Source organism: Lonchura striata, chromosome 1 (genome assembly GCF_046129695.1).
Source record: "Lonchura striata isolate bLonStr1 chromosome 1, bLonStr1.mat, whole genome shotgun sequence".
Taxonomy (NCBI): Eukaryota; Metazoa; Chordata; class Aves; order Passeriformes; family Estrildidae; genus Lonchura; species Lonchura striata.
The window spans coordinates 50118614-50142285 of NC_134603.1; the positions used below are offsets into that span (position 1 = coordinate 50118614).

At 40.3% G+C, this 23672-nt stretch overlaps 1 protein-coding gene across 2 annotated transcripts in view; it reads right to left on the bottom strand.

Annotated features, from left to right (window-relative positions):
* The window catches only part of EPB41L3 (erythrocyte membrane protein band 4.1 like 3), a 141976-nt gene that overhangs the window by 114946 nt on the left and 3358 nt on the right, over window positions 1-23672 (bottom strand). The window contains exon 1 of one of the 2 annotated variants that reach the window (XM_021525197.3): window positions 19865-20436. The exons of the other annotated variant lie outside the window; for it this stretch is intronic. The gene's annotated coding sequence lies outside the window, so the exon portion shown is untranslated. Of the gene's footprint in view, window positions 1-19864; window positions 20437-23672 lie in introns of those variants that run through there. 2 annotated transcript variants of the gene reach the window in all.

Below are 23672 nucleotides of genomic sequence, written 5' to 3' on the forward strand. Positions count from 1 at the left end.
CAAATTATTCTGAAAAGTTGTGCAAGTGACATAAAAAGCGGCAATATAGTAATGACTTTTTAAGCAACCGCCAGGGGTGGTGGAAATTCATTTTTTTAAAATAGCATAACCAATATTTTCTAAGGCTTCTCTTCTCAGCTCAAGAGTCCTCAATGACTTCATATTCTCAACCCAATAGTGTAAACCCCAAGGAGCATGGCAATGTGAGAGCTTTGCACTCGTGTTTGTGAGGAGCCTCAGTGAGCTGTGATTTGATATGCACCACAGCAGAAGAATTGCTAGTTGCCAGCAGAAAAGAAAAAGAACTGGAAAACAAAGTTTGAATTACTTTTGTAATTCATCAGCTAGGTATTATGGAAAAGAAGAATGACTGATTCAAAGCCTGTAAGGAATTACTAGGTTTAAATTTACCTCTGGAGAGAATGAAATCACATCTGGAGCTTATTAACTTTTTCCACAGAAGCAGAGCATATTCACTTGTGAAATCTTAAACAGCATGAAATGATAGACATGTAAAATAAAATTTAAAAAACCCAGATTCCAATGAAAGATTTTGAAAATAACAGCTTTAGGCATCATAAAGACTGTGGTCCTACAAAAGTTATTAAAAAATTTAATGTAGTTTATCCACTTCCTAATATTATTCTGCATATTCTCATATATGATCAGGTTTTGTTTTCTGCTGTACTTGAGAAGAGCAGCCCCATGATAGTTTTAAGCTGTAGGTACTCAGACTGGTTGATTAACCTCAAGACCATGCTCTGAGCACAGCCTTGGCTTGGCAAGTTTTCAGGAACAAGAAGAAATGCAGACACTGAATTAACACGTGATATTTTGGATCACATTGCTTATTACCAAAAATTAAAAAGATTTGCATTCGCTATTGGGTAACTTCAGAGATTAATTCAAAGAAGCAGGCTCAGGTTTCAAAAGCACTATGCTTAGGGAACCTTATCCAAGAGCTCTATGCCAGCACAATCATATGTGACATCAGAGAAGGTACTGAGGCTCCATCCCTGTGAAGACCACTAGGAGAACATGCCACACAAAATCCCTTCAGCACCCCAAATCCTTCCTGCTTCAGACTGCTGGCATTGCTGTGCTTGGGCACTACTGGAGCACAGTGCCAAAGACACAGGGACTGTACCTGGATGCTGGTTCACATTAGCTAAAAATATCCTACAGAACTTGAAACAAGGTTTCCCATTTCTGGACCTGCAATACAAGTGAATGAAATCAGTGTTTAGGTGGAACATACTCTTAAAAAAAGCCAAACCAAATCTCAAAAATCTACCAAGGGCTTATTTGTCCTGGTTGATCTGCATTTATTCCTCCCATTGATACCACTAGCAGCAGAATCAGGCATTTAGGTAGAATAAAAAATAAAAATGAAAACCAAGTCTGAAAACCTTTGCTGTCACTTCTTGGGGAGGGAGTGGAGCAGCGGGAACCCCTAAATATTAATTTTCCGATCTAGTTTGAAACTGGTATAAAATGCAGCAAAATCTCTGCAAGTGCCAGCTAGCACATGAGGCTCCTACCTACTTCAGGATGCCCTGGAACAACCCACAGCTGGATTTGACCTCAGCTTGGTTTGACCTCATCAAGCAAGGACCTCTCCCATTTTTACAAACGTGTGTTTCTCACAAGTATCATAGCTGAACACCGGAGGAATGTTTTGGTGACAGCAGACAAGAGGTATGAGATGAAGCATCCATGGCTTCAAGGAAATAATGGAAAATCCAGAGTATTTAAGGAAGCTAACATTTGTGATTTACAGAGGTGTCACTGTTGGATTTGGAGCACTGGGGATTTGTACAGCCACAGGCACCAGCTCTCTGCACAGACCCCAGCACTGCTATGCCCCATTCTAAAGCAGCTTCTGAATAAACAAAGCAAAGCATCCACAGCACGCAGCCCCAAGGACTGCCATGTCCTCACAGATATTTCATCTGTGGTTCCTGCCACCAGAGAATGTCTCTGATTCACAGCAGGGAGGCCTCACTGAGCAGCCAAAACACTCCCTTCAGGTCATCAGCACTGAGAGGAGGAAAAGAGTAATTTTAAAGTAGCATAGCATAGAAATTTAATCCAAGCCTCCTGTGCAGGGTACAATTCTCCAGGAGGCTGGAGAATTATTTCACCTTGCTAAAATCATCTTTGTTCTCCTTTGTTCCTAACCCACTAAGTGTTTAAAATATTCTAGTCTTATAAACACCACAGAGTTCTCTATCAAAAACAAAACCATACCCCACACCTTCCTCCACCCTACCAAAAAAAAAAAAAAACCCAAAACAAATCAATTTGTTGATTGATTTGAAAAATCAAACCAACCTACTAAATCCAACCTATTAAATCAAACCTACTAAAAAGCTCTGCCATTACTGAAAACAGAGATAACTCAACCCTATTCACCAGTGGCACCCACGTTGTGAAAAACTCAAAGGTCTCTGAATTTTTTCACTATAAGGATAAAGGTTATAAGCTCAAGGTGATCCCTTTAGACATTTTATTCCCATTCCTCTTAGTGTGTTTAGTAAAAATGCCACGTGTATTTTATAGGGCAAAAAGTCAGTACAGAGAATTCTACATGCAAGACAGAAATAAACCAGATCTTTATCTAAGTCATTATAGTGTTATATAGATGGAAAAACATTTGCATATGAGGAAACAATGTATTTTTACAAAGTACTCGCAGGAACTTGAAGTAACCAGCTGGCCAGCAGCAGAGCTGTTTCAAACGTACTTTAGGCCTATTTTCAGCAATATTCCCATTCCTACATTGTGAATTTGAGAGACACATGAACTTGACAAACAAAAATTATTCACCTCAAAACAAACCACAGAAAAACACCTGCACATAGTTTGCATTAGTACTTTTAAAGTACATTCCACACATCTCACAATCAATTTTATTTATACTCTCAATTACCTTTCCAAAATTCTCAATACCAGCGATGGAACATGTATCAATATCACAGAAAATACCACTGCAACACACTTTCTTTGGAGAAAAAGTAAAATTAAGAAAGCGTATTTAATTTCTTCCCAAAGGATCAAGAGTGCCAGGCAGCAAAAACTGCTCACCAGAGCTGTCACAGGTTAGAGGTTTTTGAGGATCTTCCCCAAACCTGCAGGAATGTGAGAGCCTCTCCTGTAGCCAGCTGGCTGTCAAAAAGCGATGGGTTACTTACTCAGCCAAATTACAGGAAAAAACAATTTTGAGGTGATTTGCTTGATTTTAAATCCTGATTGTTTTGAGTGACAATCTCCCTTAACATCATCCTCATATCAGTGTAAGAGACTTCATTAGGATTTGTGTTTCCATTAGACAAAAAAGGGCAATCAAACCCTCCAGTTTTGCCTGTGCAAGGAGGGGCTGCATTTTGCCAGGACACATTCTGAACCCAAGACTGAACCAGAGCCTCTGCCCACCCTGACTGACAGAACAAAGTTTCACAACAGAAGTAGGAAGTAGAGAAAAGTCTCCATCTGGGCTGACGCATGGATACTTTTCCTCCACTTGTATGCAGTAATATATCCACATAGAGCACAGTATTGGAGAATATGACATGTTTTATTAGTTCTTAACGTTTTACTATCTCTCCATGCCAAGATAACCACAGATCGTATTTCATCAAATGCATAACGAGCCAAATTATTCTCTACTACTGTAAATCAGTGAAGGTCCATTGATCTCATTATAGGAGAGCAATTTACACTTGCAAAGAGGGTGGGGGAATACTTCTAAATGAGGAAAGAGCACAAACCCCTCGATCATGGGAAAACTAATTCAGGAACAAAATGCACACAGAAAAAAAAGACCTTTTTTTTTTCAGCTGAACAGCTATATTTATACCAAATATACACACTCAAGAGTTAAATAGTTTTATAACAACTTACTGAGCTTCAGAGACTTCGAGGACTTTCTGCAGTGTTTGCAGAGTTGAATAAAAGCAGTTTCCTTCCTCTTCAAAGCCACCAATGCCTGGGACTCACTTGGCATTCCTAAAGCATTCCTCCCTCCATCCCTTAGCAATGATAGCTAGGGCCACTGACCACCAGCCACCCTATTCACCCTCTCCTCTGCAGGCACCATGGGTGACACTGCCAAATGCAATGCAGAAACCTGAGCAGCACCTCTGCTAATGCAATTGCCAAAGTGTCTGGTGAACTCTGTGCACGTTTTATAAATTTGGGGCAGGGGGATGGATTCATAAGCAAATAAGATACACTGATCTCTGCCATGCATTGTCTTTTAAAAACTTATGAAAAACTGTTCCTATCAAACTTGATTATTTCGTTTACACAGAATTTACATGGAAACTTCCAAACCAATTTGATAGAAGTTATTCAACTCTAGTACACCACATGAAGTTGAAGGACAAAAGAACAAACCAAAATGGCTTCAACAGGTATAACGCAGTTTATTTGGCAGAAGTAACATCTCACATATAAAAAGAATATATCTCACATATAAAAAAAGAAAAAAAGCTTATACAGCTGCTTTTGGTTCCATATTCAGCTCAGAAAAAGGCAAGGAAGATTCTGAAGGAAGACAACTAGGGGGAATCTCTTCCAGTGGTCCTCCCAGACAGTTGTCATTAAGAAAAAAAAATTCTCTGCTGGGCAAGAGGTCACAGACATCACCCAGGATCCTGTAGATCTCTGCGGATGGGATACTTCTAAAACCAACAGTACATTTTGGGGGATTTCTTGGTTTGGGGGTTTGTTTTTAATGATTTGTGCTGGAATAGTATTTTTCCATCAATTGCTGTTGCTCTGACCAATGTGTTGTGTTGAATTGTTACTTTTTGAGACTCACAAAAGAAGATAGGATATCTCTCAGCTCCATATCAGGTAGAACTTACCCCAAAGGGAGAGAAATTTACCTCTCACAAAGCTCTAGCAAAAATAAATAATAATAATAAAAAAATAATAGTTATTATCATCATTGGACTCAAAGAACACCACCCCAGCTGGAGAAGGCATATGGAAGAAGCTGCAAAGTCTGTGCAGAAAAAGTCTCTCTCTGTCATATAGAAGAAAGGATAATAGATCTCTCCATATAAAAGCCCAATCTCCTGCTGGTGGAAGCAAAGATGTTTGGATTTGATTAATTACTGCAAAATGCTTTTCTCTCCTTTACAAGAGCCTGTTAATGGTATATTACTTTCATTATCAGGAGGAGGCATGTCACTGTAAAAAGGAACAGCAGTTGCATCCCTCCCAAATGCCGCTTCAAGGCAGTTATTGCAACTGAGGCATAGGACTGGAGCCAGAGCTGGTTCCTGGGACACAGCAGGGCAGGCAGGAGAAGCCCATGGACACCCAGCAGGCCTGTAATTAGCAATCACTGCTTTTCTCTTAGTGTCACCACAAAAGGGAGTCATAAGAAAGATAAAAAGCTCACAAGAGCCATTTATGGATTTGAGGTACTGGTCTGAAAACTTGATAGCTAATAAAAGTCTTTTTCTGGCTACATTTTGTACAGGAACCAGGGGTAAAGGAGGACCTAGAGGAAGGCAGCAGGCAAGAAAAACTGTTTAGTATGTAAAAGGAAGACTAAAACATAGAAGATAAGAGGGTTACTCTGCATTTTAACAATTGTCAATCTGGAAGAAACTCCAAGTGAAAGCTGAGGTACTGCAAGGAGAGGGAGAAAAGGAGCTGGACCATGAATATGAGATGGTGATGGTAGGAAAGAGTTGAGAGAAGGTTGCTCTCCTGCTGGACTGGCAGAGCTCCAAGCTAAAAACATCATAACAGAGGAGGAGAGAGTTAATTTATCCTGAAGAGTCAAAGTGGTTGGGCACTATCTGCCACACACACTGCAGGACATTTGTGTTATTCCACTCAGTGGTAACATCAAAACCTGGGCTATCTCCAGGCTGCCATTTAACCATGGTTAGAAAGAAAATCTCCAGAAGGAGTGTAGGAAGCACATCCTGGGGTATTGCAAGGGAAGGATGTTTTCACCAGCAGTAGTGATACACATTCATTCACTCCACAAGTCGATCTTTATGTTGCTGGCCAAAACACAATTCCTATTTCAAAACATAGTACCTCATGATGGATAAAAGATGTGTTTATCTAACATCCTGTATGTCCAAAATTGAATATAAAAATAGTTAAGCTACTGGAATTGTGTATTCCTATTCAAAAGTTCAGAGATTTGATATAATAAAAAAAATTTACAGAATAAATGTTATGAGCCAGAAAAGTACTGATTCATTTCTGCCTGACGTAAGAACAAATATAACTGCATTAAAGTGAAATAATTGAAGTTTCTTCCAGTAAATATGAACATCTGGAAAATACACATAATTAACTAAAATGTTAATTTTATTGCAATGATTTTCTTCTCCCCGTGAGACACCATATATATATCTAAGGTTGGCATCAATCATCAATTACGGGCAGGGTACATTCTGTAGAGGTTAAAAAACAAAAGCTGTCTTTGGTGACCACTCTAGGTAGCAACAGCAAGCCAAATGGCTCCACTTCTGGGACACTTCCAAATCAGTTCTCAGCCTATAACCATAAGAAAATGCAAGGCTTTTAGAGGGAAACTCATTTTTCAAAACTTTAAAGCAGTTCAAAAGATTTGTCCTGGTAAGTGATCCAAACAGAAATAAGCTTTCCAATGCTGCTCCTGGGGTCCTGGGCCTTGTGTTCCCATTCTGATTGCAGTGAGAAAGTTTCAGTGGTCTGCAGCATTTTGCTTCAGGCTTTATGAAAGCCACAAAAAAACAGAGCAGGAGGGAAATGAAAAGAGCTGGTAAATGCAAACATAGCATTTAAATTGGGAAAAGTGGGATACAAGGGAAGAATGGGAAACCAACCAGCCACTTGTGTCTGTGCAAAGAGAGTCACCAGCCTTGGCAGCACAGCATCTCATGCATCTGGCCAGGGCCAGCAAAGGTGTGGTACAATGGATGAGGTTGGCAGTGAGGTGGCATCCAAGTGACACAGGGCTGAGATGATGGGCAGAGCCCTGCCAGAGCCAGCAGAACTTGGTGAGGGGCACCTGGGCTTCCCACAGCATGACAGGAGGGCATGGAAGGACAGCAAGGGCTGGACACATTGGGGAGGCACCAAGCACATCAGCAAGTGGAGGTCACTAGCACTAAATCATGAAGCAAGGGGAGATCCAAAGGAGACATCTGTATGCAGTGGGGAGGAAAAAGCACATCTGAGCATTGTAACAAAACAACAGGTCAGGCAAAACCATAGTAAGACTTCAAGGGGAAGTCCCAACAAGGAGTTACAGGTGTGCTTTGGGAGGAGGGACTGCTTTTGTCAAAAAAAGGTTCCCAATTTCTGTCTCATTATTTCCTTTTCCTAATGGTAGAATAGGTGGTTTAAAATTTTTCTTTCCTATTTCAAGCAATAAGAATTTATCAGCAGCAATATTTTTCCAAGACAGCTTGGGACATATAGAATCATAGAATGATTTGGGTTGGAAGGGACCTTAAAGATCATCTCTGCCTGCCATGGGAAGGGACACCTTTCACTAGACCAGGTTGCTCAAAGTTTTATCCCATCTGGCCTTGAACACTTCCAGGGATGGGCCATTGATGGCTTCTCTGGGCAACCTCTTCCAGTGCTTCAACATTTTCACAGTAAAGAATTTCTTCCTAATAATCCAACAATTATAAAGTCACTTAACCATGTAAGAGAGCCTTTTGACATTGATGCCCCTCACACACTCTGTCTTAAGCAAATGTGGAGTACGTACATGAACACTGCCTAATTTATTTGCTTGATGGCCTCTGCATCTTCTGCTTCCCTTTCAGACTGCAACTCCTCTTAATGCACACACCCTTCCCTCACCTAACTTCTTGCCAGCAGGTTTCAAGCAACAGGGCTTTTCCCACTTACATTTTTTTTAAGCTGGAAATGTTGCAGCAAGCCATTTTAATAATATACAGAGTAGTACCAGTGTAACATCAGCAACACTAAATTTTACATGCAAAGCAACCAAATTCCTATTGCAACTTATGTATGCAGTTATAAAACAGGCTGATCTGAAAAGTGGATTTTTCAAGGCACATTTCCTTTGTAAAAAAGTTAAAGGACTATTTTCTCTCAACAAAAAAAGGAGGCTTTTTTATCCCACCTCCCTCCAGAAAAAAGAAATAGTAGTGTATTTCATATTGGATGTCAAAGTTCTCATTTCCAAATATCCTAGAAGTGATGGTTTCTTTTCTATTAAAAAATAAACACATTGACATACAGCAGGTAAAATAATCCCAACCAGGAAAGTTACCACTCCTGTGCAGTCTAGAATTGATTAGCTCCTGTGAGCTCTATAAATACACTTTGGTGACAATACTGCCTGAAATATCTCACTTGGTGGCATCATCATTTATCAATACTGACTTTTTCCTGCTCTGATTGAGCTATTTTGATGTAACAACAAAATTGTTCTTGAAATATTCAAACTCTGATTATTGCACTTTTCTGAGAAGCATACTTTTTTATTATTATTTCTTCTAGTACTGATAACATTTACATTTTCCTTTGGAAGAAAAAGATTTGTCTTCATAGATTCTCTTTCTATTTTGCTTTATTTTATCTTTTTCAACACTGAGCACAGCAAGGAAGAATATTTGCATGCTAATGAAAATCAAAGCGTGAAAGCCATTAAATCAAACAAAAAGTAAAATCACCCCTGGAATTAATGAAACTACTTTTCTTCTTTCACAACATTAACTCATCACTTTCTTTTACACACCAGTTGACTAGTTGTCAACTCTTCCCTTAACCAAAACTATCAAGAAAAAGAAATTCTCATTAATTCAACATTGTATTGTGAATTCTTAAAAACAACAACAACAAAACAAAACAAAGTTATAATTTTTTTTTGTATACAAGAACATGTATGTTTTAATTGCTGAATTTAGATCACATACCATTTTTCTAGGACCAAAAGCTTTTTGGTATTTGTTGCACCCTTATAACTTCAGAGCAAAGCAGAAATTTGAGAAGGATAAAACCATTACAAATCTTATTGCATATTCTAGTTCAATCTAGTTTTATACTGCTATTTACACAGCAATCAGCCCCCAGATAACTCCAATTAACCTCATGCCTATTTTTTAATGGAGAATAGCTGCAAACCTGCTTGGGCTTCAAGCAAAAGGGCCTTAGTGCAAGGGCAGGCAGTCTGGCATAGCAAACTAATAAAACCTGGATTACTTGTAACCTGCAAACTGCACTGCTGACAGAGCAGCAACTTTTGGCCATTGCATTACAAAGTCTCATTTTAGTAGAAACTCTGCTTGGGTTTTGTAACCAAATAAACCTCAAATTATTTTAATCGTGTGTATTCGGGTTTAATAATGCTATTTAAAACTATATATTAAGTTGTGTAACTTCTACCTTCAAACCAGGTAATTTCATTACTTTCCCCTATAAAAAGTGGCTTTAATAACTAAGCTTTTAAATTGTTTTCCCCATAATAAATAAATGATGTTAAAAGGCACTTGTCAGCACTGAAGATCTGGATCCAGTCCCAGAGCAGACATTAAGGACATAGATTAGATCAAGCCAACAAAACACTTAAAGCAAAGGTTTTCTCTATTAGCTGTAGCAATTTTTAAATGAGATACAGTAATAAGATTTTAATGCCAAGTGAAAGAGATCAGACAAAGAAGAAATGACGTCAGCAATAACAGGCAAATTTGTACCAGTTTCATGTCTACAAATTAGAGCAAGCTTTCTTTCAGGAATGATTTATGTCTCTCTCAGCATAGAAGAAACCAAAAGCAAGACACTTCACAATATCAAATTCACAAGAACAGAGCTACAATACAATGATTTTTGCTTTTATTTCTTACGGGCACATTAAGAAGGAGGATGATAGCATCTCTTTCCCAACTAAAAAGAAAATTTAATGATAAAAGCAATGGTTTAGGTCATGAAGCCAATCCTCTCAATCTCAGGACATTAAAGTTGCCTTCCCTATTTCTCTTCCTTCAGTTCAAGAGAATGTCCTTTTAGCAGCCTATTTCTGGCTCATAAATTTCCAATGTCACATGCTACCATGGCACAGACCCAAGAGGTTGTGTGGCTACCAAAGACATCAATCTCCAGCAGAGCAAGAAAGGAGTTCAAGTCAGGTAACCAAAACCAATGCAAAACTGTAGGTGCTAGTTGGGTCCAGCTCCCAGGCCAGCAGGCTCAAGTTTGTGTGAAAAAGGGGACAAAAGTGCAAGAGAGGTGAACATACGTCTACTGTGACACAGGTGCTTAACCCATCATGCTGAGGGAACATTAACAGCCAGGACCTGATCACACCACAGTCTGAAATGCTTGTTGCAAAATGGTTTATGTTGGAAAAGACCTTCAGACCATCGAGTCTAAGTTAACCTACCACTGCCAAATCCACTGCTTAACTCATCCTTAAGTGCCACATCTACACACCTTAAAAATACCTCTGGTCTAAATTAAGAATCTTAGCACTCAGTCTAATTAATTGATGTATTAGTGCATTCTCTCTCTCTCTCGATACACTACCCAACACATCAGTTAGCTGATGCCAGCTGTCTACCCCTATTATTTACTTCCACAGTGCATTACATATTTGTTACCGCTACCTTAAAAGAGAACAGGTACATGACAAATTATTTTATTCCATAATTTTATTTGGAGATACCAAGTCTAAAATAGTTAAGTTGTCTTATTGGTCAAACACTTTCTCCTTCTCCTCCTCCCAACCCTTTTATTTATAGCTTTCTTTTTCTTTCAGGTTAAATAGGTTAGGAATAATTACATCATCTTCATGACATACACTACTTCAAACCATGAATTATTTCTGCTCTTTTCCATTCCATCTCTGTGTTAGCATTTCATTTCTCTAACAGTGCAACACGAATGATCAGAAAGCTCCAAATCCATTTTTCATGTACCAAAACAACCTTTCCAACCTCATGTTCTCAAGGCTATGCTTTCCTTTTCGATTCCTGTCACGAACTCTGGAACAGCTCTCCAAGTACAGCAAAGCATCTCTCTTCTACATTACCCTCAGATTTCCCATTTTGCAGTGCAGAGCGACTATCTGGCATTTGCTTTGTTCCTTTAGTCTCTTCCATGCTCAGCAGAGAGACCTGGTGGATGCAGCAACCCACAGGACTCACAAGCTTCCCCTGGTGCCACCACCACATTGCCTGCTGCCAACCCTCATGGCTAAATCCAGCCTTCCTGAGCTTTTTCCCTCCTCCGTAGAGTTTTACTACATACTGTCCTGGACCCAGCCATGAAGTACTGGTGCAGTTGTGCCATGAGGCCATGTTGGAGGAGAAGAACAACTACTCTGGGACCTTATGTCCCCTGCCAGCAGCAAACCAACTCACTTGGTCATGAGACACCACCACTGTGATCCCAGCAGTGTTGGACACGACAAGCAGAGGTTCACAGCTCACCTCTTGAAGATTAAAAGCAACAACATGAGTGAAGACTCCCATCCTGTTACCTGGCAAGTAACAACAAAAGCCACCTGTAGGACCTTTGTGTTCAATTCTAGCTTCAGCTCAAAGTGCGGTGTTGGTTACCATGCAAAGGGCATTTGTGCGTGGTGCAGTGTTTCGGTTGATGGCAGACCAAAAAAAAAAAATAATTACTGCCTTGCCTCCTTGCCTTTTTGGTCTGCAGTCTTACAAATATATTTTAAAGGTACAGCAGCAGTTTAGATTTTGCCCAGGTTTCATTATGCTTAAAGTGATAAAAGGATTTAAGGAAAACACAGGCATTCCTGACTTTTGTTTAGAAATTGAAATATAACCACAGCTTCTACATAGGTAACATAAACACAAAATCCACAAAATATGTAGTGATCTACAGGATTAACATAAGACCCAGAAGCCCCAAGTGACACAAACATGTTTGCTTTCATTGTCCTTCACTTCTATAAAAAGCAACAGGTGAAATTAAGTAACATGGAAAACTAATTTAACAATATGGTATTTTATATTTTAGAAAAATTCCACAGATAAATAAATGTGGGGTTTTTTTCTTTTCCTACAGAAGACAGCATCTAATAGTAAAAGAAATCCAGATGTCTATTCCAGTGCCATCATCTCTAGTGAGGTTGAGAGACCAAGTTTACACCTATAGGGGAAGTTTAGAGGTTGCCAAGTACACCAGTGTCTCAAAAGCCTAAACAAACAAACAAAAAAAAGCAACATAAGCAACAACAACAAACTATGAGCTGTCAAGAAAGTGTGTGTATGTATACATACTTTAGCCCACCGCACAACTTCTGGCTGTCTTCCTCAGCCAAATGACACCAGCACAGTCCAACTCAGGGAGGCTCCAGGGCGTGGCAGTGGTGCCCAATGCCCAGGTGGTTTCATCACCCACATCCCACTGCCATGGCTGTCCCTTTCAGCTCCTAATCCTTTCCCCAGCATGGCAGACACATGGGCAACCCTGCACCCCACCACAACAGCTCCCCATTTCCCCGTGGCCAAGGTGCCATCTCGCCACTCCCTCCTGGCACCAGATGTTTCCCATTAACTTTGTCTGCACTCAGCTCACAAGTGTCAACTGGAAAGACCAGACCCCAAATATTTTACAGATGAAACAACAACAGGCTCTTTGCCAATGACTCAGGCCTGGATCCCAGCCCCTGCTCCACACTTCTCAGGCAACTGCCAGAAAATAAGCCAGGAGCTGCCTGGGGATTTGCGTGGGGGATCTCCTCCACCTCGCAAGGGCAGGCAGCTCTGCAGCCCGCAGTGTGAGCAACACGAGGGCAACACTCACAATCTGACCGTGCCTTTGAGTAAGGGCAGAGGTTGGCAACACTCCCGTGCAGGCAGGGAGGGAGGGGCTGCTGGCTCGGGCATGCAGTCACACTCAGCCCAGCCATGGTGCCCACCTGCATCTTTCCTGTCCGTCTCCAAGTGCTGCAAAGTGCCAGACTGCTCAGGGTAAAAGCTTGTTTAAGCGGCCCCAAATGTCCCTTTAAGGAGAGGGGAAAATCACAACTGGACAAAACCCCGCTGTACTAAAAACTAAACAGTCCTCAGACAGCCCAGGTTTTCCTCTCTGCAGGTTTTGGTTGTGCCCTCTTGATTAAAATTCTGAGTTCCTGCTTCTTAAGTATGGAGTGTAGTAAGTAAATCTGCTTTCAGACTTAGGTATTTAAAAACTTTCTCAAGTTGTTCTGATTTAAAAAAAAAAAAATCTTATTGGTATTTCTTGTCTCTGTTTCATAGCATTTATTAATAGGGCACTGGAGACATAATAGATTAACTATCAATTACTATTCTATTTTAGTTAAAAATAGTTCACAATGCAATATCCTTTTTAATAAAAAAATTAAGTAGCATTTGAGAGAGGGTTAAATATTACAAAAACTGAAATACTGAGAAAATTATAAAAATAAAGGTTGGAATTCCACATGCTTCTTTATAGAAGCATTAGATATTGAAAGATACTCTGATGACTGGATATTAATACCCAATACACATTTCAAAATCCATTACATCATAAAAAAAACCCCACAATTAGTTTCCTAATTTTGATTTTATGGATGACCAGGCTAGTTTCCAACATGCCACATCAAACACTGTGAGAAGAACTAACCACAAAATATTCCAGGATCACATCATTGCCATGCTGGTTTAATTTCTTATTATCCATGTGCTATTTCATAAAATAATTATTTTAGCTTCATGTGCACATATAGAACAGATGCAATGTTTCAGGTTCTATTCCAGTAGTGGCTGTACTGGAAAAAGTCTCATTCTAGAGAATCATCAGCGAAAGCAATGCCTATCACAATTCCTCCTCTGTGTCCTTTCTCCACACAGCAAGGGCATTTAAGAAAAGGAACTGGAGTCTAATCTTTAATTTAAACACTAGATGGAGCCCACTTCCCAAGACTGCAAAATGAAAGCTCTCCTTGCAGCAAACTTTTACAGCTGACTATGATATCTGGTCATGCATAAACATGACAGGACTCAAACAGCTGCAGTAACTGTCTTTAATGCAAAAATATATACTGTCCAGCAATTATATCTCTGCATAAAGTAAAAAATACTAGGCAACTGCACAGGAATTTTTATTCCTCTACAGATATAATAGTTTGGTGTAAAGACCCACAATATTTGAAATAAATTAAGTGCACATGAATACTTGTAATAGCATATGACAAACATAATGCTGGGTTGAAAGAACTATGGCTGGGTCCCACATCTCTTTATTTTGACAATAAACTGTACTGATTCCAACTTTATGAAAATTTTGCACATGTAAATTAAAATTAAATAGGAAGAATCCTTTTTCAGTTGGTTGAAATTAGCTCTAGCAAGAAGGCTCATTTGTGACAGTTGATAAAATGCCTCCTCTCTCAAATGAAGCATACCACACATTCAATGAGAGATAAGCGAGCTTTGGTGTTAAAAATAGGACTCAACAACACCAAACCCCAGCACAACTATTCTGGTGAGAAAGAAAAAGAAGAAAAAGGAGCCAAGTTGCCAAGATCCAAACTGAGCAGCCTCATGGATACTGGGTAAACCCATTTATCTCAGGCTCCACCACAAACAGTTCTGCAGTATTCTGGCCCCACTCTGAACTGGCCTCACAATGCAAAGGGCAGGCAGAAATTGCAGGCAGACAACCCTTGGCCTTTCCTTAGCTTATTGAAGGACACGCTTGCAGGAGCAGCTGGAAGCCAAGCAGACAATAAAGTTGTGCAAAGCCTCAGACCCAATTCCCAGCAATGCAATTCTGCTGACAGCAGAACTATCACTGATTGCTTTAGCCTTTGCTCAGTCCAGGCCACTGCCTTCACCTCATTCTTTTCCTAACAAACCTATGGTAATAGCTTCATGGAGTTAAGATAAGCACAAAGGCAGTTATCTTTACCACTGAAAGCTACCTTTTGCTCACAATGATCCATCCTGTTCAAACAAAATTAACCACAGTAACCCAGCTTGCCTTAAGGCATTTTATGAACTGGCTGGGAGGAGAGTCAAAGGGAAGTTTTGACCTACCACCAACACAGATCCTAATGGCTATTTCCAGAAGAGAAAATACAGCATCTGTGATGGTCGGTGAAAGTTTTCTTTTTCCCTGAAGGGCCCTACTCACTCCTTATTTCTGTGAAAAGCCTACATAGGACATTTCCTTGGTCCCACAGCCTTGTGGATGAAAGATGGTCTTTGAGTCTTGCACGTTACTGCTGGGATGTTCTAAAAGCAAGCAAAGCTCTTCAAACATGAGACCTGCTGCTAGGAGATGGTGGCTTGTACTCACCATCATGCTGACAAGTGACCGCTCGACCCCACGACAAGCATGCATGGGACGATAATCACAATCTGTTTGTCAGAGCTGGGGCTTGTGAGCAAACATACTGCAGCCATAAAAGCAATGGGCTTTGCAGCTGTAGCAAGTACACAGCCTGCTCAAACATCCATGCTTCAGTCTGTGAACATCCTGGTTCAGTCCTATTACGTTTGCCTTCCAGTGTATCTAAACTGGGCACGTATCTGCTCCCAGATGGAAAGATTGATTTGTGTCTTGGTTTTGTTTGTTTATTTTTTTAACAGTGAGTAAGCACTTAATAGCAAGCACCTAACATTTCCTTTACAAGTAAATCTGAAAATAATTAGCAATTGTTTCACTCCTCACCTAAAACCATCTGGAAGAACACACCCATATACTTCCACAAGCTTCTGGTTCAATAAAACAGGGACTTTATTAGAAGGAAGAATATGTCACCAACCACACAAATTAAATGTCAGCAAAAGGAGGACACAATCGAAGCAGCAGCTACAGTTGTAGGTTTGACTAAATAACAATGTTTAACTACTTCCTTATCAAAATCTTCCTGTACAACTATAATTTAGGAACCTTTGCCACTGTAATTTTCCCTGCTTCATTTTCTTTATGGCTATGCTTTTATGTGTCAGACTAAATACTTATTCATCAGCACTATTATCCATGCAACAGCTGAAAATAACCAGCTATGGGAAAAACACAGAGAAGAACAAATACAAAGGCTTTGCATATGTATAAAAGAAATTAAAAGAAAAGGCAAATTACTCAGTGTAGTATCTAGTGCTGTAGGAAAAGTGGACACAAAGCCACTACAGTCACACAAGTGTAACTCTGGAAACACTGTGCAGACACACGGAGCACAGTGGTTACAGACAACGTAAAGTTAAGCCTAAAATCTAAAGCTTTCAGTTTCACAGCAATATTCCTGATGGCTTTCAGTCTCAGAACATGAAAGGGATGAATCTCTGGCCTTGCTGGGAGCCCACCCACTGACTGCATCCCATCACAGCTGGGGCATGACTGGCAAGAATGACAGTTCACTAAGCACGTGGGTGGAAGCAGATAGAAAAGTGGTTCAAGAAGTGCAAAACTCAGCAAAAACTTTTAAAATCCCATTTGGATTTACTAACTGTTGCTTTCCACATTCACCTGTATTGCCTCCAAACACAACGGAGGAAAGTCAATCTAAACTAATGCCCTTCCAGGAGAAAGAAAAATTAGAAATTTTCTGTTTTCTTTCACATGTTTGCCAGACTAACTCCAGTGTTGCAATCCATCTTCCTGAAAACACAGAGAAAAACACACTTGGAGGGTTGTGTAAACCATTAGCAACGCTTTGGTCCTCCAAAGGTGCTGCTGTCATCTCTGAGATGTCCACTCCTCTTTATAGGTTCACTGTTTCACCCTGAATGGTTGTATCAGTACCTTGACCACTTTTCTCCCCCTCTACAGAAGCACTGTTTGGCTTCACATAACCACCTATAAGCACCTACATCACTTTGGGGAGCTGGATCATGTTCAGTCTGATCAACCCACAGATTTTCATCCACCTCCTATTTGTACTCTCACACAATTTTTGAAGGAATGCAAATAGCCATATATCAATATATTAAAAAAAAAAAAAAAAAAGAAACTAAACAACTGACTAAACAAAAAAATCCCTTAAAGACTGGAAATCTTCTGCATGAAGAATTTACTTCTTCTGAAATCTCTTCTCACAAGGTAAGTGATATGTCAACCAATAAAAACAAGTCAACTGATTATTTCCAAAATTTTGGAGATTAGTTATGCAGCTGCCATTGGCATAAGACAAAGAGCATAGGGCTTCTTCAGAAGCAGCAAGCATCAAGTTTTAATTGCTTTGCTCAATTAAAAACCAAAAGCAACAAACCTTCACAGGCAGCCCCAGACAGCACTCCAGATGCTACATCCCTTTTCATCTTATAGCAGCCCCCAACAACTTGCTGTCATCACAACACTGTCCATGACCTTGCCACTTAACTCTTCCTGTTTTACTCTTTTTCCCAGCATATAGCTACCTGGAACCTCAAGTGTTTTTTAATGGATCACAAATTAATTCAGGCTAGGAGGAGGCTCATGAGGTCCAGGCTTCTGCTTCAAGTAGGGCCAGCTGTGAGATCCAGCTCAGGGCTTTGTTCAGTCAGGTCCTGAAAACTCCCAGTTGGAGACTGCACAGCCTCACCAGACAACCTGTGTCCTTATCCAACTGTCTGTCCTCAGTGAAAACACTTTATCCTTGTAACCAGTGTGAACTTCTCTCATTTCAGCTGGTATCCACTGTCTCTTGGCCTTCCACCACTGAGAAGAGCCTGCAATGATGTCACTCTTTCAGTGAAAAGAAAGCACTCTTTATACTTTTAGCTCTGCTATTTATCTGTTTATGCAAAGTACACTTTGCTCTGTGATTTAGATTGCTGTTTCAGATTTTAACTTTGCTAACAGCATTTGCCAAAAATTCAAATATAACCAAATCAGAGTGAAAGTGAAAAACAAATCTAAGAATAAAACTTGGGTGGAAAACTCACCCATGTGATCACATCAAACTTTCCCTGATGTGCCATGGTGATGGCAGCACTTCAGCACTCAGTACTGCATTTCCAGACATGGAAGAAGCATCTCTTTATATAGGTGCAACATGAGAGCCAATTATTCATGCATATTACAAAATAGGCCAAAAAAGCAAGATACATGCTGGAGCAAAGCTATGAGGAATGCAGTCTGCTAGTTTTCAGACTCAAAGAGTTTTGAGCAGTGTGTCCATCACAGGAAATATGCATTGCTTCCTGGCCCCAGAAGCTATTGCTCTCTCAGGCTCCTTAAGGCTCCTTAGCACATCAAAGGACAGCAATCCAAAGCAGCAGTCGCCTTACAGACCTTACTGCTACTCATCACCAAATCACCATGTACAGTCATGCAGAAGGCTTCTTAACAGCACTCTTAAGACATGCAGCTGAAGAATAAAAGACATAACCAGAACTAAGAGTGAAGGTAAATGCAGTAGTGCAACAAATGTTCATCCTGCCTAAAAGGTCACGTGATATGTGGTTAATGCCATTATCCTCCTCCAGCACTCTGGAAATCGCCCTGAGACAAGAGCTTCCCAGCATAAGCTATGGATCAATAAAAAGGATTAAGCAACAATACTTCAGAAATACTTGAAAGTAAACTATCGGGCTTTATCTCAAATTTTCTCTAAATCAGTCCCTGATAAGAAATTCTTAAGTTTGATGTCCATCTTTTCGTCTTAGGCTCTTTGCAACAGCGCAAGAATGCAGGTGATGCAGATTGTGCACACTCAAGAAACTGAAAAAGGAGAGGGAAAAAGAGCCAATGTCAACCTTCCTCCCTCCCCCCAGAAGAGGTGTGTACCAGCTAAAGTCAGCCACAATCTGTCAGCAAGTAGCCAGTGCCAGCCCTACACTCACTCCCACGCCTTACCCAGGACAGGGCCATCACCACACCAGGAACACTCACCTCATTCTGAGATAGGACACACAGCCAACACTGCTCCCAAATCACATTTGTCTTGTCCCTCAAAACTTAAGGCTGTGCATAAGCAAGGTTGTCACCACACAGTGAGAGGTGAAGCAAGTTGTTTTCCCTAATTAAACCTATTAGTAGCAACAAGTCACTTCTGCTAGGTCTAAATAGCTCAGAGATAAATCCCAAGACTGCTAATCTGCCAACCTCCCCTCAGTGCTCAGAGGCAGCTTCTTTACTCCTACAGACAACACTGGGTAAATACTACCTCCTCCAACCATGCTCCTGGAGCAGATCTCCAGGTTGATACATTCAAAGCAAATGTTTTCCCTGAAGCAGTCCAGCCACCTTTATTAAAAGCCCAAAGGGCCAAAATCTCCTCCTCAGATAGCAACAGCAGATACCCCCAGAAGAATATTCTGCAGGTCTGGCATCTGCACACAAGGAAAGAGTGTGACCCTGACAGAGCTCTGCGCTTTTTTTCATTTTATAAAAAGAAACCTCCCCAGAGACTACTTGTGATGGAAGACCTTTTTGTAGAAAATTCTTTTACAATATTTAATACAAACATGTTATCAACACATCATCCCTTAAAAGTTCACACCACAGGCAACACCAGTACTAGGAACAGTAAGGACAGTGACACAGTGCTTTTCTAAAAAGCCATCCAATGAATCTTCTGTCTGAACTGTTTGCAGAATCAACTGAATAAGTCAGAAAAGAAAAATTAAAATGTTCTAAGCTGTTGCTTCACAGCATGTCTTACAGAAAAGTAATTTAAAAGTTATTACAAAGACAATAACACTCAATCCCATAACATGACACTATTTCAAATTAATCCAAAGTATGTTAATTCCTTCATCTGTGCCAGTGATAAAACAGAATAAGGAAAAAAAAAAAGCCACTTCATCAAAAATAATTTGAAATTTAGTAAGCTTTGCCTGTTGCATTGACAAAACCAACACTGCAAAAACAGCCTTAATTTTCATCAAGCACAGCTTCCAATACATAACATTCTCCTCTTTCTCCCAAGCAAGCAGAAGTGATACTCATTTTGCACACTCACCATAATTATCCATATTCCAGGAGGCAGCCGTTCATCCAGTTTGTGAAATCCATGGTTTCAGCAAGTCATAGCCATCAGCAGGAAAATGAAGAGAAAAAGAAGAAAAAAAAACCTCTTAAGATTCAATGAACAACACAACACTACTGCTTTCTGTTAAGTCTGCATTACAAGACAGTTTCAGGTAACTCATTAAATGGACTGAACATAAACAACCCTCCACTCTCCAATTTATTCTAGAAAGAAATAAAAGACCCTCACAACATCCATGTTAATAAAAGAACAATAATTACAATCTAATAAAGATCTGTCAAGGCTGACCTCAGAAGGAACATTTTGTGAGGGGAGAAAAATGTCTTTTTAAGAAAAAAAACTTTCTACTGTACTTCCCCCATCAGGCAGTAACAGGTGTGCAGTATCACAAATAGTAAAAGGTATATTACTTTCTCTTATACTGCTGACATTTCAAAATCCTTGATGAGGAGATGTAACATTTGCAAGGAAGTAAGGCAAAGCCACCACAGCAACTGCTCAGTTTCAGAATCCTCAGTCATGGATGGGGGATTGGTAATTTATTCTTTGCAATTAAGGGAACCTGCAGCCTACCCCACAGCTGAGTATCTATGCACTATTACACATCTGCAAATCATCAAGAACACCCAAGCTGAAACAACTTTTTTTTTTCAATTTGGACTTTGAACAGTGTCTGAGTGACCAAACTCAGTGTGTGTCACTTCTCTCCTACTAATAAAAACCCAAGAAAGAATTTTACAGCTTTCCCAGGCTCAGCATTGATTTCTTTTGGCAACTGTTCCAAAACACTCGACCAATTTAGCATTTGGGGCTTTTTTGCTTTTCTGTTTGGTTGGGGTTTTTTTCATTATTATTCCTTTGGAGACAAAATGCTTTAAAGAGATAGCTACAAAATGCCAATTGCTATGGGATAACCTAAACAAACTGCATGTGTGTATGTAAGGGCAGACAAAGGCATACTCTTCTTTTGACTAGAGAAATCAACTGCATGTGCAAGTTCAGGAAGTGCACAAGGTCCTGAGCACAGATGAGCAGGCGAGGAGAGTGCTAAAGCCTGAGGTGGAAGGAAAGGAGGCAGTGAAGGAAATGCTGTCATCATCTCCCAGCAGCTCTGTGACCATCAGATTGATCACCAGGCCAAGGCTGACAAGATGTCAAAAAGCCAAAGGCCATGGCAAAGTCCCTTCCAACAGATTGGGACATATCTTCTCAGTTCACATGTTTCAATCATACAAATTCTCCAAACCAACTGTTCTCAGGAACATCTTCACAACTCAATGCTCTTTTTCTGGGTACCAGTAAAGGGACTTTCATTTTCACCTCCATAAATCTCAAAGCAACTCAGGAGGGCGGGGATGTGGTTTCTATTTGATCTCTGCAGAAACTATGCCATATGAAGGCAAATTTATCTCTTAGTGTCAAAAAAGAAAATGAAACTGGCACAAGCAACTAATTGGCAGCTCCCCTACTTCGATGGATAATGGCTGATGAGTTACCTCCTCCTCAGCCTTCACGGCCCATTAATAAGACAGCACGAAATGCTGCAGAAAAAGGGAGATGATTGCTCACATATTTACCACTTTGCTAGCAAACAACTTTTTGTTGTTGTTGTTGTTGCTGTTTTTGTAGGAGTGCTTTTACAGTAGGAGACATTCCAGTGCCTTCTTGTGAAGAATATTGGAGAGGAAAGGGAAAAGAGATTGCAAAAGATTTGCCTTCATTTCTGATTTATCTTGTCAGTCTTGTGTACCCCAGTCCTTCCCCAGAGCTGCAACCATGCACCATTACTGTCAGTGTGACTGTAGTTACAGACTGCCCTCAAGATATTACCTGTCTTTTACCTCTGCAAGGGAAGCTGAGATTACTGGAGAACATTTTTACTGGAGCAGACACGACTTCAGGGTACTCCCAAGGACTGTAAAGGCCATTGAGATACCTGACTGGACACAGGCCTTCATATTAAGGAAAGTGAGATTTTGATGGTGGCATGGAGCAAGCTTAAAATTAAGAAATTTATCAGGATATGAGAGATCACATGAAAGCAGATGTTGAGTAGGTGGGAATGGCGGGAAACATGGTGTGCAAAAACACGAGGAAGGAACAAAACAAAAATGTATGGATGACTCAGAGCTGGCAGAATTCATGCAGGAGAGCTGCTGAACTGGTTTATTTAGAATGGGGAGGGGACAGGAGAGCAGCATGCCCATTGACAATACTGCAGATACACTTCTGAGACAAAACAGGACGTGGTTGTTGAAGTTTGACATGTTATAAGGGGCAGAGTTCCATTATCAGCTCAGAAGGTTTGAGGGGAGAAAAAAGGTCACAATATGCCATAATGGGAGGGATGAATGAATGAGATGCAAATTGCCTTGAGAATTGCAGCAGCATCCACTGCCTACACCACATGCCAGTTGCTTGGGTCAGGGGGAGGAGAGATACACAAGAGCAAGACCACAGGGACATTCTGCATTTCCCGTGTTCCTCTTCACATACTGTTTTTGCATGACACTGGTTATGAAACTGAAAACGTTGGTTCAGCTTCAGGCAGCAATTTTAGGGTCAATTGCTTCTTCACCAGACACTGAAATCACAATTTGTCAAGCATCAAATTAACTGTAAACGTTTTAGGGGACAGTGAACTTGAGTTATGCATTATTATTGGGTCCCCTTCCTCAAAAATCTATCTTGCAATCCCTCTTGAAATGGCAGGTGCCTTTTTCTTTTTGCTAGAATCACACTTGAAGATGAACTCTGCAATTACACTACTTGCTTTTTGCTCCATCAACTCATTCCTGACTGTTATGCACTCTTGAAAGTACAGATCTCAAGTCATGGAATACGCTTTCAAAACCATGTGAAGCGTTTTATCAATTTATCACAAGAGTACGTCAATATAGGTTTTCCAGCTGAAAGCATTTAAAAGTTTCCTGAAAACTTTTATAGCTCAGCTTGGACCCACTCCTAATCCACAGACAGGGTAAAAGACTCATCTGGCACCAGCACACCACAAAATAAGTAAGCAATAAAGCCTTAATGAGGTTAGCTGTCCAGCAAAGCCCCAATACCCAGGGCTGCACATCTTTCCCTAATACTGTCAGTACAACACAGAACAACTACAAGCCTTGGTGCTGCAACAGATATCACTCAGTATTCAGCTGTATCAAACTGGTGTTTAAACATCATTCCAGCCAATGCCCCAGTAGGCTAGGAGAGGTGGAAGCTAGTGGAAACTGGAAAATCATTGCTGGGAATGATGTCAGATTTGGATTTATTGTGTAGCAATTCTAGGTCAGAATCAAACTTTTATATTTTACTCTTCCATGCAAATGTTAGAGAGTGAATATGAAAAATGTATTCTTTAAAATGGAGGGGAAAAAAAAGTCCATCAATGTTCTGCAAGTCCTATAGGTCTGCAGTTAATTTAAATGAGGAGTGATATTTCATATCCAGGTGGGATGATCATAAATCTTTTGGACATATGTGAGTTAAGATGAAGAAAAATATAAAATCGGCAATGCTGTGAAGATTTTACATTGAAGTGGTACATGGACAAAGTTGAATTTGGTTTGTTAGGCCTCCATTTCAGTTCTATCTCCCCAGCCTGGTGTTTGACCATTGAGGTGCTTGTGAAAGCTTACCACACCATGAGCCATGAGCTATACAGCTGAAAATTCTCGCTTGCCTTCAATAAAACAAAGGCAGAATTAAATGTCAGCAGTATCAAAACCTCCCCTTTACCCCTGAAATTCAAAGCCCAAGTCCCGTTTGAGTGTCA